Below are 10,881 nucleotides of genomic sequence, written 5' to 3'. Positions count from 1 at the left end.
TTATTTGATTCAAGTAGTGACTGAAAATATTCTTAGACTAATGTTAATTGGTTATCAATGAATTGATAAAAGCGTGGATCTGTGAAGGAAATATTTTGTTTATGTGTTTGTACCAAAAAGCATTTTGTGTTTCACATAGGTCTGCCATAACTTAGAGCAGGGGTTTAAAGGTTTAAAGGTTAAAGGGTTAAAGGTTCCGCTTTCCTGTTGGGGGACTGTGACTAACTGCCAGAGGACTTTAACAGACTGTCTTTGTCTCTGAATCCATGTGTTTTTGTGATTATCGATCAGAAGACGCGCGAAATAGAGGCCCCTCCCGGATTCTCCGGTAGATCGTCTGTGTTTTCTGTGTAATGCTTCAGTGAGTTGGAGGGTTTTCTCATGGCATGTTGTGTAAACGCTTTGAGCTCACTCACGGCCGTTGGGTCTCATTAAACTCAGTGTTTGATATAAAGCGGACTCCAGCCTCCATTCCTTCCATCTACATTGCTGAAAAGAAAATCTCTCTCACAAAAACCATATTCCATGAATTGTGCATGAACCATTCCAGCACAGGAGTTTCATGAGTAGTTCATGAACTGCCCTAGTGCCATTTAATGTTCATGCACATTTCATGAACAGTTCAACTTTGTTATGAGCTGTTTATGAGCTGTTCATGAATATGGTTCACTGATATTCCATAAACTTTTCATGACAAGTTCATGAACAGTTCACTATCATCTCACTGGGGAGAGGAGCCCGGCGGCAGTGAGGCCCCCCCCACCATGCTGTTGTACTACATCGTGAACTCTTCGTTGAAATACCAGTCGATCAGGTACTCCACATGCTCTCTGGAGTATAAGGCACACCAGAAGTCAGCGTACATTACATTACATTGCATTGCATTTAGCTGACGCTTTTATCCAAAGTGACTTACAATAAGTGCATTCGACCAAGAAGATACAAACTTGAAGAAAACGGAATCATATAAGTACATCAGGTTTCATAGAGCCAAATCATTTCAAATGTTACTCAACTGGCTTTAGATAAGCCAGTCCTTTATTAGTATATAAGAGCTTTGTTAGCAATTCTTTGTTAGTAATTGTATTGCTCGAAGTGGAGTTGAAAGAGATGAGTTTTCAGTCTGCGCTGAAAGATGTGTGAGCTATCTGCTGTCCTGATTTCAATGGGGAGCACATTCCACCATTTTGTAGCCAGGATAGCAAACCGACGTGTCTTTGCTGATGGGAACTTGGGTCCCCCTCGCAGTGCAGGTGCAGCGAGCCGTTCAGATTCCTTGTAGTCTGAGGAAACAATAGAGGTGCCGATGTTGATTGTTATCAAATCAAGTTTTATTTATATAGCACATTTATAAACGATTTTTGGTCGAGCCAAAATGCTGTACATATAATAAAAATATCCTACAGTAGAGACAATTTTCAGCTAATACAATAGCACAGATTGTTCAGAATATTGATTGTCCCACAAACGAGTGGGACAATCTTTCCCGGAAGGAAAAGCAGTTCAGTCTTGTCAAGGTTGAGCTTGAGGTGGTGACCAGACATCCACTGAGAGATGTCTGCTAGACAAGCAGAGATGCGTGCGACGACCTGGGTCTCTGAGCGGGGAAAGGACAGAATGAATTGGGTGTCGTCAGCGTAGCAGTGGTATAAAAAACCATGCGGGCTAATGACCGATCCGAGCGAGTTTGTGTACAAGGAGAAGAGGAGGGGAACAATAACAGAGCCCTGAGGAACCCCTGTAGTTAATTGACAAGGGTCGGACTCGGACCCTCTCCGAGTTTTTCTGTACTTGCTGCATTCCCTACAGTATAGGCTACATGAATAAAGTCGTGTGTCGTGGAAGGCATTTTGTGTCTTTTAGTGTTTTTTTTGTAGTCAGTTTGTCATTTTGTAGTTCCTACAATGTAATTTAGTGTCTCTTTAGTGTTTTTGTGGTCATTTTATTTGTCTTTGTGGTAATTTTGTGACTTTTTGTAGTATTTTTGTGTCTCTTTGAATCCACTTTGTTTCATTTTGTGCCTTAAGTGACTCTTTGTTGTATGTTTTTGTCTCTTTGAAGTATATTTTCTGTGTTTAACATGAGCACTTTCAGTGTCTTTTTTGTTGTCACTCTTGTCTCTTCCTGGTTGGTTCGTGTCTCTTTGGTTCGTAGTAAGTGAAGGTCAGGGGCCCCCTTGATGCTTTGGCCCCTGGTCTGTGCCCTGTAGGCCCATCACCAACACATTCATGTTTTCTGGATTTGCCACTTTCAGTATCTCCAGCACTTTGATTCAGAAACTATTCTAATGAATTGTCATGACATTTGTGACAGGCAGGAGGAATACAGTAACATAAACGTTTCATCTTGTGTAGCTACATTTGGATTTAAGAATGACATAAAAACATAATAAAAATGGCCTTAAACCAGTGGCGAACCGTGTCTATCACAACTGGACCTTCTGACCCCCCCCCCCCCTCATTATAATGTCCGTCTTTTCACTGAATTGTCGTCTTGGAAAGGGTACTCACAACAATTCCGCAACAACTTCATCTTCACCTGTTGCACTTGTCATTTCAACGTTAAAAACAATAAAACGGCATGAATTGCTTCGTCGCATTCTAGATCCTCTGTCTCGAGCCAGTTAACTAGCGGGCCTTCTAGAGTACCCTGGAACCGAGGGAAACTCTGAAAGAATACGCCCATTGGCCACAAATCAATATATGATTGGTTGATCAAACTGTCAGTCCAAACGTACGCTCTCATTCAGTGCAACGGCCAGGGCATTCTATCAAGGATATAGAATACCTTGGTTGAAGGATATTCTACCCAGAGACCCAGAACAAGATCTGATTGGTTGCTTTCTTTTCTAACACAAAACCACTGAAATGCGTAGTGCATGGTCCGACAAGGACAAACAAATCAACGTAACACTGTAATATTACAGATCAACAACACAGATACGATTCTCATTTATTCATTTTATATACATTGTATTTACCTTGAAGGCCCTGACGGTTCGCCACTGCCTTAAACATTCTAAGGTAATATATAGGCCAACCCACAGAAACTCTCTGAAACATTGTGTTTCAACTTTCAATAATGTGACTCTGTAGCCACAAACACTTTTATCTTTTCTGCCATCAGCACAGAGCTGAAACCCGATTATAGTTCCTCATTCGGGTCACTGGAGCATTCCAAAAAAGAAAGGAGAAATAAGGCGCCCTAAATCTGCACTAATATTAACAACATGTCTATGTTCTACCAGAGCAAATGTAATTTGAACAATTCATATTATATTATTGTTAGAGCCGGGACTCGATTAAAAAAATTAATCTAATTAATTAGAGGCTTTGTAATTAATTAATCGAAATTAATCGCATTTTTAATCAAATATACATATTTGACCTGAGAACAGTGAGAAGCAATTTTCACATGGATTTTACTCCAAGTGGAGGGAGGGAGCCAGGGAGTTGGTTATTTTCTCAGACGTGGACTTACTTATCCTGGCCCTGAAACCAGTCATCTGGTTGAGTGTGGGTTGGGTCAGGGTGTGGTTCCTTGCACTCGGAGTCGGGCTAACGTCCACGCTAGCTGCTACATGCTTTGCATTTAGGTGATACTTTAGGCTTGATGTGCTGCGGTGATATGCAAATTCTTTTTTGCATCATTTGCACACAACCGTGCTCTTATCGACGCTTCCATCCGTCCGTTTTTTAAAACAAAATGTCTCATCCACGGGGCCGACCAAAGCGGTCTCATCAGCTTGTTCGTTCATGTTTGACTATTGTTCACCGTGGTTTGTTGTTTGAAGTCCCATGCTGAAGTCATGAACGTTGTTGGTGCTGCAGTATAATCGGTACGCCTGAAACTCATCCAGTGAGAAACGTTCCGCTGTGCAAAAATAAGTGCGATTAAAGTGCGATTAAAATGTGTTAATTTTTTTAACGCGTTCATTTTTGTGTAATTAATTAATCTTAATTAACGCGTTAAAGTCCCGGCCCTAATTATTGTATTATATTGGATGCTGGTTGACGTGGAGCTAATTTAAACTACTTTATAGACATTTTCTTAATGGTTAATAATGTATAATAAATTAATGCATCATATAGTTTTTCAGATAATGAGATATTTTATAAACTATACTTATAACTCATTTTAGACTTTATCCGTCAAATAAATGCAGTGTTATAAAGAATATAATATGTAGTGAAGAAGGGGAACACAACTAGTATTTGTGTGTGTGTGTGTGTGTGTGTGTGTGTGTGTGTGTGTGTGTGTGTGTGTGTGTGTGTGTGTGTGTGTGTGTGTGTGTGTGTGTGTGTGTGTGTGTGTGTGTGTGTTTTATCTGATCCGGATGGTTACTAATTCCTTTTCTTTATGGCGGTCATTTTTGACCGGGAACACCATGGGTGTTACAAAGTTGACTAAATCATAAAGGATATCATGAAGACTTAATGCAATCAAATGTAAATCAAGTAATCATGTAATCAAAGTTATGATTGATGAAAGTAATACATCGGTCAGATTTGACCCGAAGACAACAGGAGGGTTAAAGCATGTACAAATGTTTTACTGGAATACCCAAAGTATGAAGCTGGAAGTTAGTGTAATAATTCTTACAATGGTTTTGTAATCTTTTAAATGTTGTTTCAGACTTTTTGTATTTTTTTCTGTATGGGCATGAATTTGGTTTTCCTGCTGTGTATCACCAGTCCTACGCCCATATTACTCTATTTGTCTTTCCTTGTAAATACATGTGCAAATGCAAGTAAATAAGCCTGATATAATAAAGCTGTCAGTTCCATATCCACTTTGCATTAAGTCGAAAGTGCAGCTAACTAACGCATGATGTTAGTTAATGTTTAACCTAATATTTAATGTTAACAGCTACACATCTACAGTCTCAGTCAAAAAGGGAAGAACAGGGAAGAGACAAGGATGGACAAAGTTCTTCTGATCATCATCGCTCTTTCAGGCAAGAGTTTTATATATTTTTATTTAAAATACTGCATCTTATTCCATTAGCAATTTTTAGTACTTTGTATTGTGGTGTCCCTCTGACAATTACTTAAAGTGGACCAATCATACTATATTTGAAACATATATTGTAAGACCATACCTATATAAAGTATATAAATATTAGGGCTGTCAAACGATTACAATTTTTAATCAGATTAATCACAGCTTAAAAATCAATTAATCATGATTAATCACCATTCGAACTATGTCCAAAATATGCCATTTATTTATGTATATTGTTGTGGGAATGGAAAGATAAATGTACAGATCAAAATGAATAACAAGGAGTTTAGCATTCTCAATGTACACCATATGAGTCACAGCATAATGAAGATGAATACCTGAACAGACTTGCTTTTATACATTCTTTTATTGTTGATAATCATTCCTCCAGTGTTTATGTAGTGGGTGATATGAATGCTGACATATCAGACAAAAGGTCCTTGTTTGCTAAGCATATGCTACAGTTTTGTGATGATAACAATCTTATATTATCAAGCCAAATACTTCTGCCTACAGATAGCTATTCATATATAAGCGAGGCCTGGCATACAACTTCATGGCTTGACCATTGCATCAGCACTGCTAATGCCCATGACATTGTAAGATCAATTGAGATTGTGTATGAGGCATCAATGTCAGATCACATTCCTTTTATAATGTCACTAGATTATGATAGTCTCCCTGAGATGTCTCAGGAGGTTAAAAATGCCTGTACCACTAAAGTGGACTGGTCCAAGCTCACAAATGAGGATAGGCTATTGTACTATGGGAGAACTGATGTCCTATTGAGTGATGTATATCTACCCAAAGTGGCAACTCTGTGTGTTGATGTGGGTTGTAATGAAAGCTCTCACCGTGAAGACCTCTGTAACATGTATGATTGTATTGTGGGAGCTGTATGGGAGGCCAGTAGACCGTGCTGTACCTACTCTAGGAAGAGACACAACGTCAAGCCAGGGTGGAATAAACATGTGGCTGATCAATACGCTGAAGCCAATAATGCGTTTGGGGCCTGGGTCCAGGCAGGAAGGCCCAGAGAGGGGCCTGTCCTGGATCTCAAAAAGCGTACACATGCTAGATATAAATATGCAGTTCGTTATGTCAACACACATACAGAAACATCGAGAGCGGACTCTATGGCTGAAAAGCTCCTTCATAATGATGTGACTGGCTTCTGGAAGGAGGTGAGAGCTCTGAACAGGGCCAGTACGTCGTTACCGTGTACCATAGAGGGAGTATCTGGAGCCGATAACATAGCCGAGTCGTGGAGGCAACCTTACTCTACTATACTTAATTGTGTTAAAAGTGACCCCTACAAAGTTGGTAGTGTTGTGAAAAGTGACGCAGTGGGAATCACAGCGAAAGAGGTTTATCGAGCAATTGCACAGCTAGCTGATAACAAAGCATGCGGCTCTGACCCAATCACTGCAGAGCACCTTAAACTGGCAAGCCCGAAGGTTGCAGTTCTTCTTGCCATTTGCTTTACCGGCCTCATGACTCATGGTATGTTGCCAGACTCCATGTTGACTGTTACTTTGGTCCCTGTCATTAAGGACAAAGCGGGCAAGGTAGGGAGCGTGGATAACTATAGACCAATTGCTCTGGCCAGTGTGTTATCCAAAGTCCTGGAAAGAATTTGGTTGGATAGACTATGTTCTTATTTATGTACCTCAGATAACCAGTTTGGCTTCAAGGCTAAGCATGGTACTGAGCTATGTCTATGCTTTGAAGGAAATGGTAGAAACATATAGAAGACAGAATTCCACTGTTCTGATTGGTTCATTGATGCCTCTAAGGCTTTTGACCGAGTTAACCATCATAAACTGTTTTTAAAATTGAGACAAAGAGGTGTGCCTCACAGTATAATTAGGATCCTGGCTTATTGGTATGCCAACCAGAGCATGCGGATCAAATGGGGGAATGCAGTCTCGGCGCCATTTGGTGTTGGTAATGGAGTCCGCCAGGGGGGGCTCCTCTCACCGAGCCTTTTTAATATCTATATGAATGATCTATCAGATGATTTAAGTGTCTGTAAAACAGGGTGTGTGATTGGTCATGTGATTGTAAACCATCTTATGTATGCCGATGATCTGGCTATTGTTTCTCCTAGCAGTGCTGGTTTTCAACAGTTGCTAAATGTTTGTTCTGATTACGGAGTCAAATTTGACGTTAAATACAATGCTAAGAAGAGCGCTGTAATGATCTGTAGAGCAAAAGGGGATAAGAACCTTTGTTTTCCAACATTCTACCTGTCAGGACAGGTGCTGTCTGTTTGCTGCAACACTAAGTATCTGCTGTCTGTTGATGATGATGATGATGATGATGATGATGATGATGATGATGATGATGATGATGATGACGACGACATGTATAGACAGCGGCGTGTCTTATATATACAAGCCAACATGTTAGCTAGAAAATTCTCTTGGTGTTCAGATAAGGTTAAGGTGAACCTCTTTAGAGCTTATTGCACTCCTCTCTATACTGCCCCCTTGTGGGTCAAGTATAAGAAGGCGAGCCTCCGGAAGCTCCAGGTTGCATATAATGACTGTTTGCGTATACTGCTTAGAAAACCAAGGTGGTGCAGTGCAAGTGAAATGTTCTGTAATGCACGAGTCAACACGTTCCATGCTCTTTTGAGAGGTCTGATGTACAAATTCATCTGTCGATTGAATGTTTCTCATAACTCTGTCATTATGCTGCTTTCAAATCCGTGTTTCAGTGCTGTACGATACCAGTCACCTCTGTGGAAACATTGGTATGGCTGCCTTTTTTTAGTTTGTATTTGAGTGTTGTATGTTTTGTAATAATGGACCAAGAGTCTCTTTAAATAAAGATGATGATGATGATGATGATAAATGAAAGAAGGCGGATATATCCATTTAACACACAGTATCTATGTTTATTATAACATTTTTCTGCGTGTCAAAATGAAAGACAACCCACACACCTATCAATCATTAAACCGTGGGGTCTTAATTCATTACGTGTTGATTTCTATCAACGGGGGAGTACTTCAGGAAAGTCGACAGAGGGGGGGGGGGGGCGGCGGCTCGTGGAGTACTTCGTGACCACAGAGTGTGAACGTTGTGATCAGCTGTTTTAGCGCAGTTCTCCAGTGAAGGGGGGGAGTCTCCCTCCGCAGCCGGTTGGCGTAGTTTTGGCACAGTTCCGTTGTACAGACCGACGTTAACAGCAGCCCTGTCTGTGCACACGGAGACCGACTCTGTCGTCCGGTGATCTAACCGCCTTCTGGAAAAGCTTCACAAGTACGTCGGTACGCAAATGCGCTTTGTGACACAAGTGACGGTATGCATTTCAGATTACGCACATAACCTGCGTACCAGTTATGTGCACCCCTGTACCAGAGCCATATTATTACTATTATATGGCTCTGCCCTGTACTACAGCAAGAGTATTCTCCGTCGGGACTTCCTGCAACAACACCACGCCGTTATCAAAGATGTTCTATTGAGAAGACGATCACTACGTGACAAAAGTTTTCAAAACCGTGGCTACTGAAATCAATCTTACTAACTGCTGTTTGTGCAATTTACTCCGCGCGAGTTGGCAGACTTTATTTTGCTTACATAAAAAAAAACATCATTGTTCATGGTGGGGCTAAGCCATTTCTTGGTATGGGTGTAGCCAGAGCTATTTAATAGAAGAGTTACGACACCGGAAGTCCAAAAACGGTTATCGTCACGTGGTTCATGTAGACGAGGGATCGTTCCCCGGAAGTTCATGGCGGGCAATGTGAATGCATTGATAACAGGAGATAGAACTACGATTTTTGGTAATTATTAGTGAATAAAGGTTTTGATTTGCAATATTTATACAACAAATCGATATGTGTATGTATTTACATCAATATGTTTTCAAAAATAAAATCGAATTTGCTAATATTAAGTGATAATATTAGGATTAGTGTGAACAACTAGTTTACATGTTACTAACAGTGCCTTGGTTAAAGAGCCTGTTGCTGTTTATTTATAGCTTTGAATTCTTTCAAACCAATATTATCTTCTTAAACTTGTATGGTAGTCAGGAGCATCACTTTCTAATGTTTATTGATACATTTAGAGGGAGGGGATCTAAAGTAATGCTTTAAAATTCAGATTGGATTCATTTCTACCATTTTCTTAAATTCATGGTAGTTTCAGTAATCCCCTGGTAATTGAGGACACAAGTTATCTAAATGACTAATGTCGTCTTTATGGCTTTCAGAAAGGACAGGAGACCGACAGGATATGATGATGATGTTAAATGTGTTGCTTTAGGAACATCCATTGCAAATACATGGAATTCAATAAACATAGAAGAGCATATCATGCAGTTTGTCGGTGCCTTTTCCTCCGTGTTGACCTGGTTTGCTGTGCTGCCTCCTAGTCGCCACCATGGTTTGCTGTGCTGCCTCCTAGTCGCCACCATGGTTTGCTGTGCTGCCTTGGGATGCTCAAATCGCTCAGAGAAAGGAGTACGAATGTACGGCTTCCCCACTGACACAGAGCGGAGGAAAAAATGGCTGGCTCAAGTCAGCAGGAGCAATTTCACGACCAACAGCACCAAAATATGTGATTTATATACAAACACTGCATTTGCACTTTTTCACAAAACGAAAACCACACCATTGGGAAAGCTTAATGTTTTGTTTAATACAAAAAAACAGGGAAAGGCTTGAAAAACACTGAGAGTTGAGACTCAGGGTGCAGGGTGAGGGTCTCAGTGCAGGTATTCAGGCTCCATTGAACCCCCCTCTGGTTCTTGTGCTGAGAGAGGGAGTAACAGACAGGAGAAAGGGTTGTACACACCTATATAGCACACCTATTGCCTTGGGGAGATAACGTGTTTACTTATATAAAACAGTAGTATTAAACGTACCTTGTGTTTTCACTCTCACTTAAGTCCCTCTCCCTTTGCCATCAATCCAAAATCAGCTGTGCTGTAACATTATACAGACAGGTAATAATCAACAGAATCACAAGGACACAATATGGCTCTGCTAAAAACACTCACTCTTACACGCACCAAAGTTATATTTATCTAATATTTAACTCCCTCCACCCCCGCATACAATCCCGTTTAGAAGCCCCTCTTCTCTAATTCAACATGTTGGACGAAATGACATAGAGAGAACGGAATTTACAATTAAAAGGCTGTTCAACGTGTGTTGCTAACTTGCTTCGGTATGCTAGCTTGATCTGTTATCTGTAAACGTTCCCTAAATCTACTAATTTAGGGATAATCCACTGACATCCTTTAATACACATGTTCATTTGAATCAGATGTACTGATAATATCCGCAATATACATCTTTAAACTTCTTCTTACCTTTAAAAGTCCGTCACGAACGGTCTATTATGCAGCAACTCCACAGCTCTGCCAGCCTTGGCGCTAACTTCCGGGGAATGATTGAGAGGCTCCACGATCCGCCATTGCTGTAAAAAAGTGGTCCATTGGAGTGAACGGAGATGTCGTAACTCTTCTATTAAATGGCTCTGGGTGTAGCCTACCCCAGCCATACGCTGGCGCTGCCACTGGTGGCACGTATGGGGCGGGCCATTCTGCAAATGCGTTAAATGCGTTAAATATTTTAACGCAATTAATTCCAAAAATTAATTACCGCCGTTAATGCGATAATTTTGACAGCACTAATAAATATATATATTTTTTCAAAATACCAAACAGATCCTGTATTTTAGCCATGGCTCATTTCGCTCTATTGGCTCTTTCCAGCGCTGTTTTTGCAGGGGGCTGATTCTGTGAGCTGCAACTGACGCCCCCCTGCAGGAGAGGGGAGTTGGCAGTTACTTTGGCATTAGGGCAGGGATATCTAGATACTTTCCAAGGTTTGACTTAATGAATTGTGCTACTTTT

The 10,881-nt window shown here is 40.6% G+C and overlaps 1 long non-coding RNA gene across 1 annotated transcript; it reads right to left on the bottom strand.

Moving 5' to 3' along the window:
- Positions 1 to 9,639: 9,639 nt before the first annotated feature.
- LOC139433905 (uncharacterized) lies at positions 9,640 to 10,408 on the bottom strand. The gene is made up of 3 exons (XR_011643300.1): positions 10,336 to 10,408; positions 9,886 to 9,946; positions 9,640 to 9,773 (listed from the first exon to the last, which is right to left on the bottom strand). It is a non-coding gene; the product is annotated as an uncharacterized lncRNA (long non-coding RNA).
- Between the last annotated feature and the right edge of the window lie 473 nt (positions 10,409 to 10,881).

Source organism: Pseudochaenichthys georgianus, chromosome 5, assembly GCF_902827115.2.
Source record: "Pseudochaenichthys georgianus chromosome 5, fPseGeo1.2, whole genome shotgun sequence".
Classification (NCBI taxonomy): Eukaryota; Metazoa; Chordata; class Actinopteri; order Perciformes; family Channichthyidae; genus Pseudochaenichthys; species Pseudochaenichthys georgianus.
This window is presented reverse-complemented; position numbering and strand designations above follow the sequence as displayed.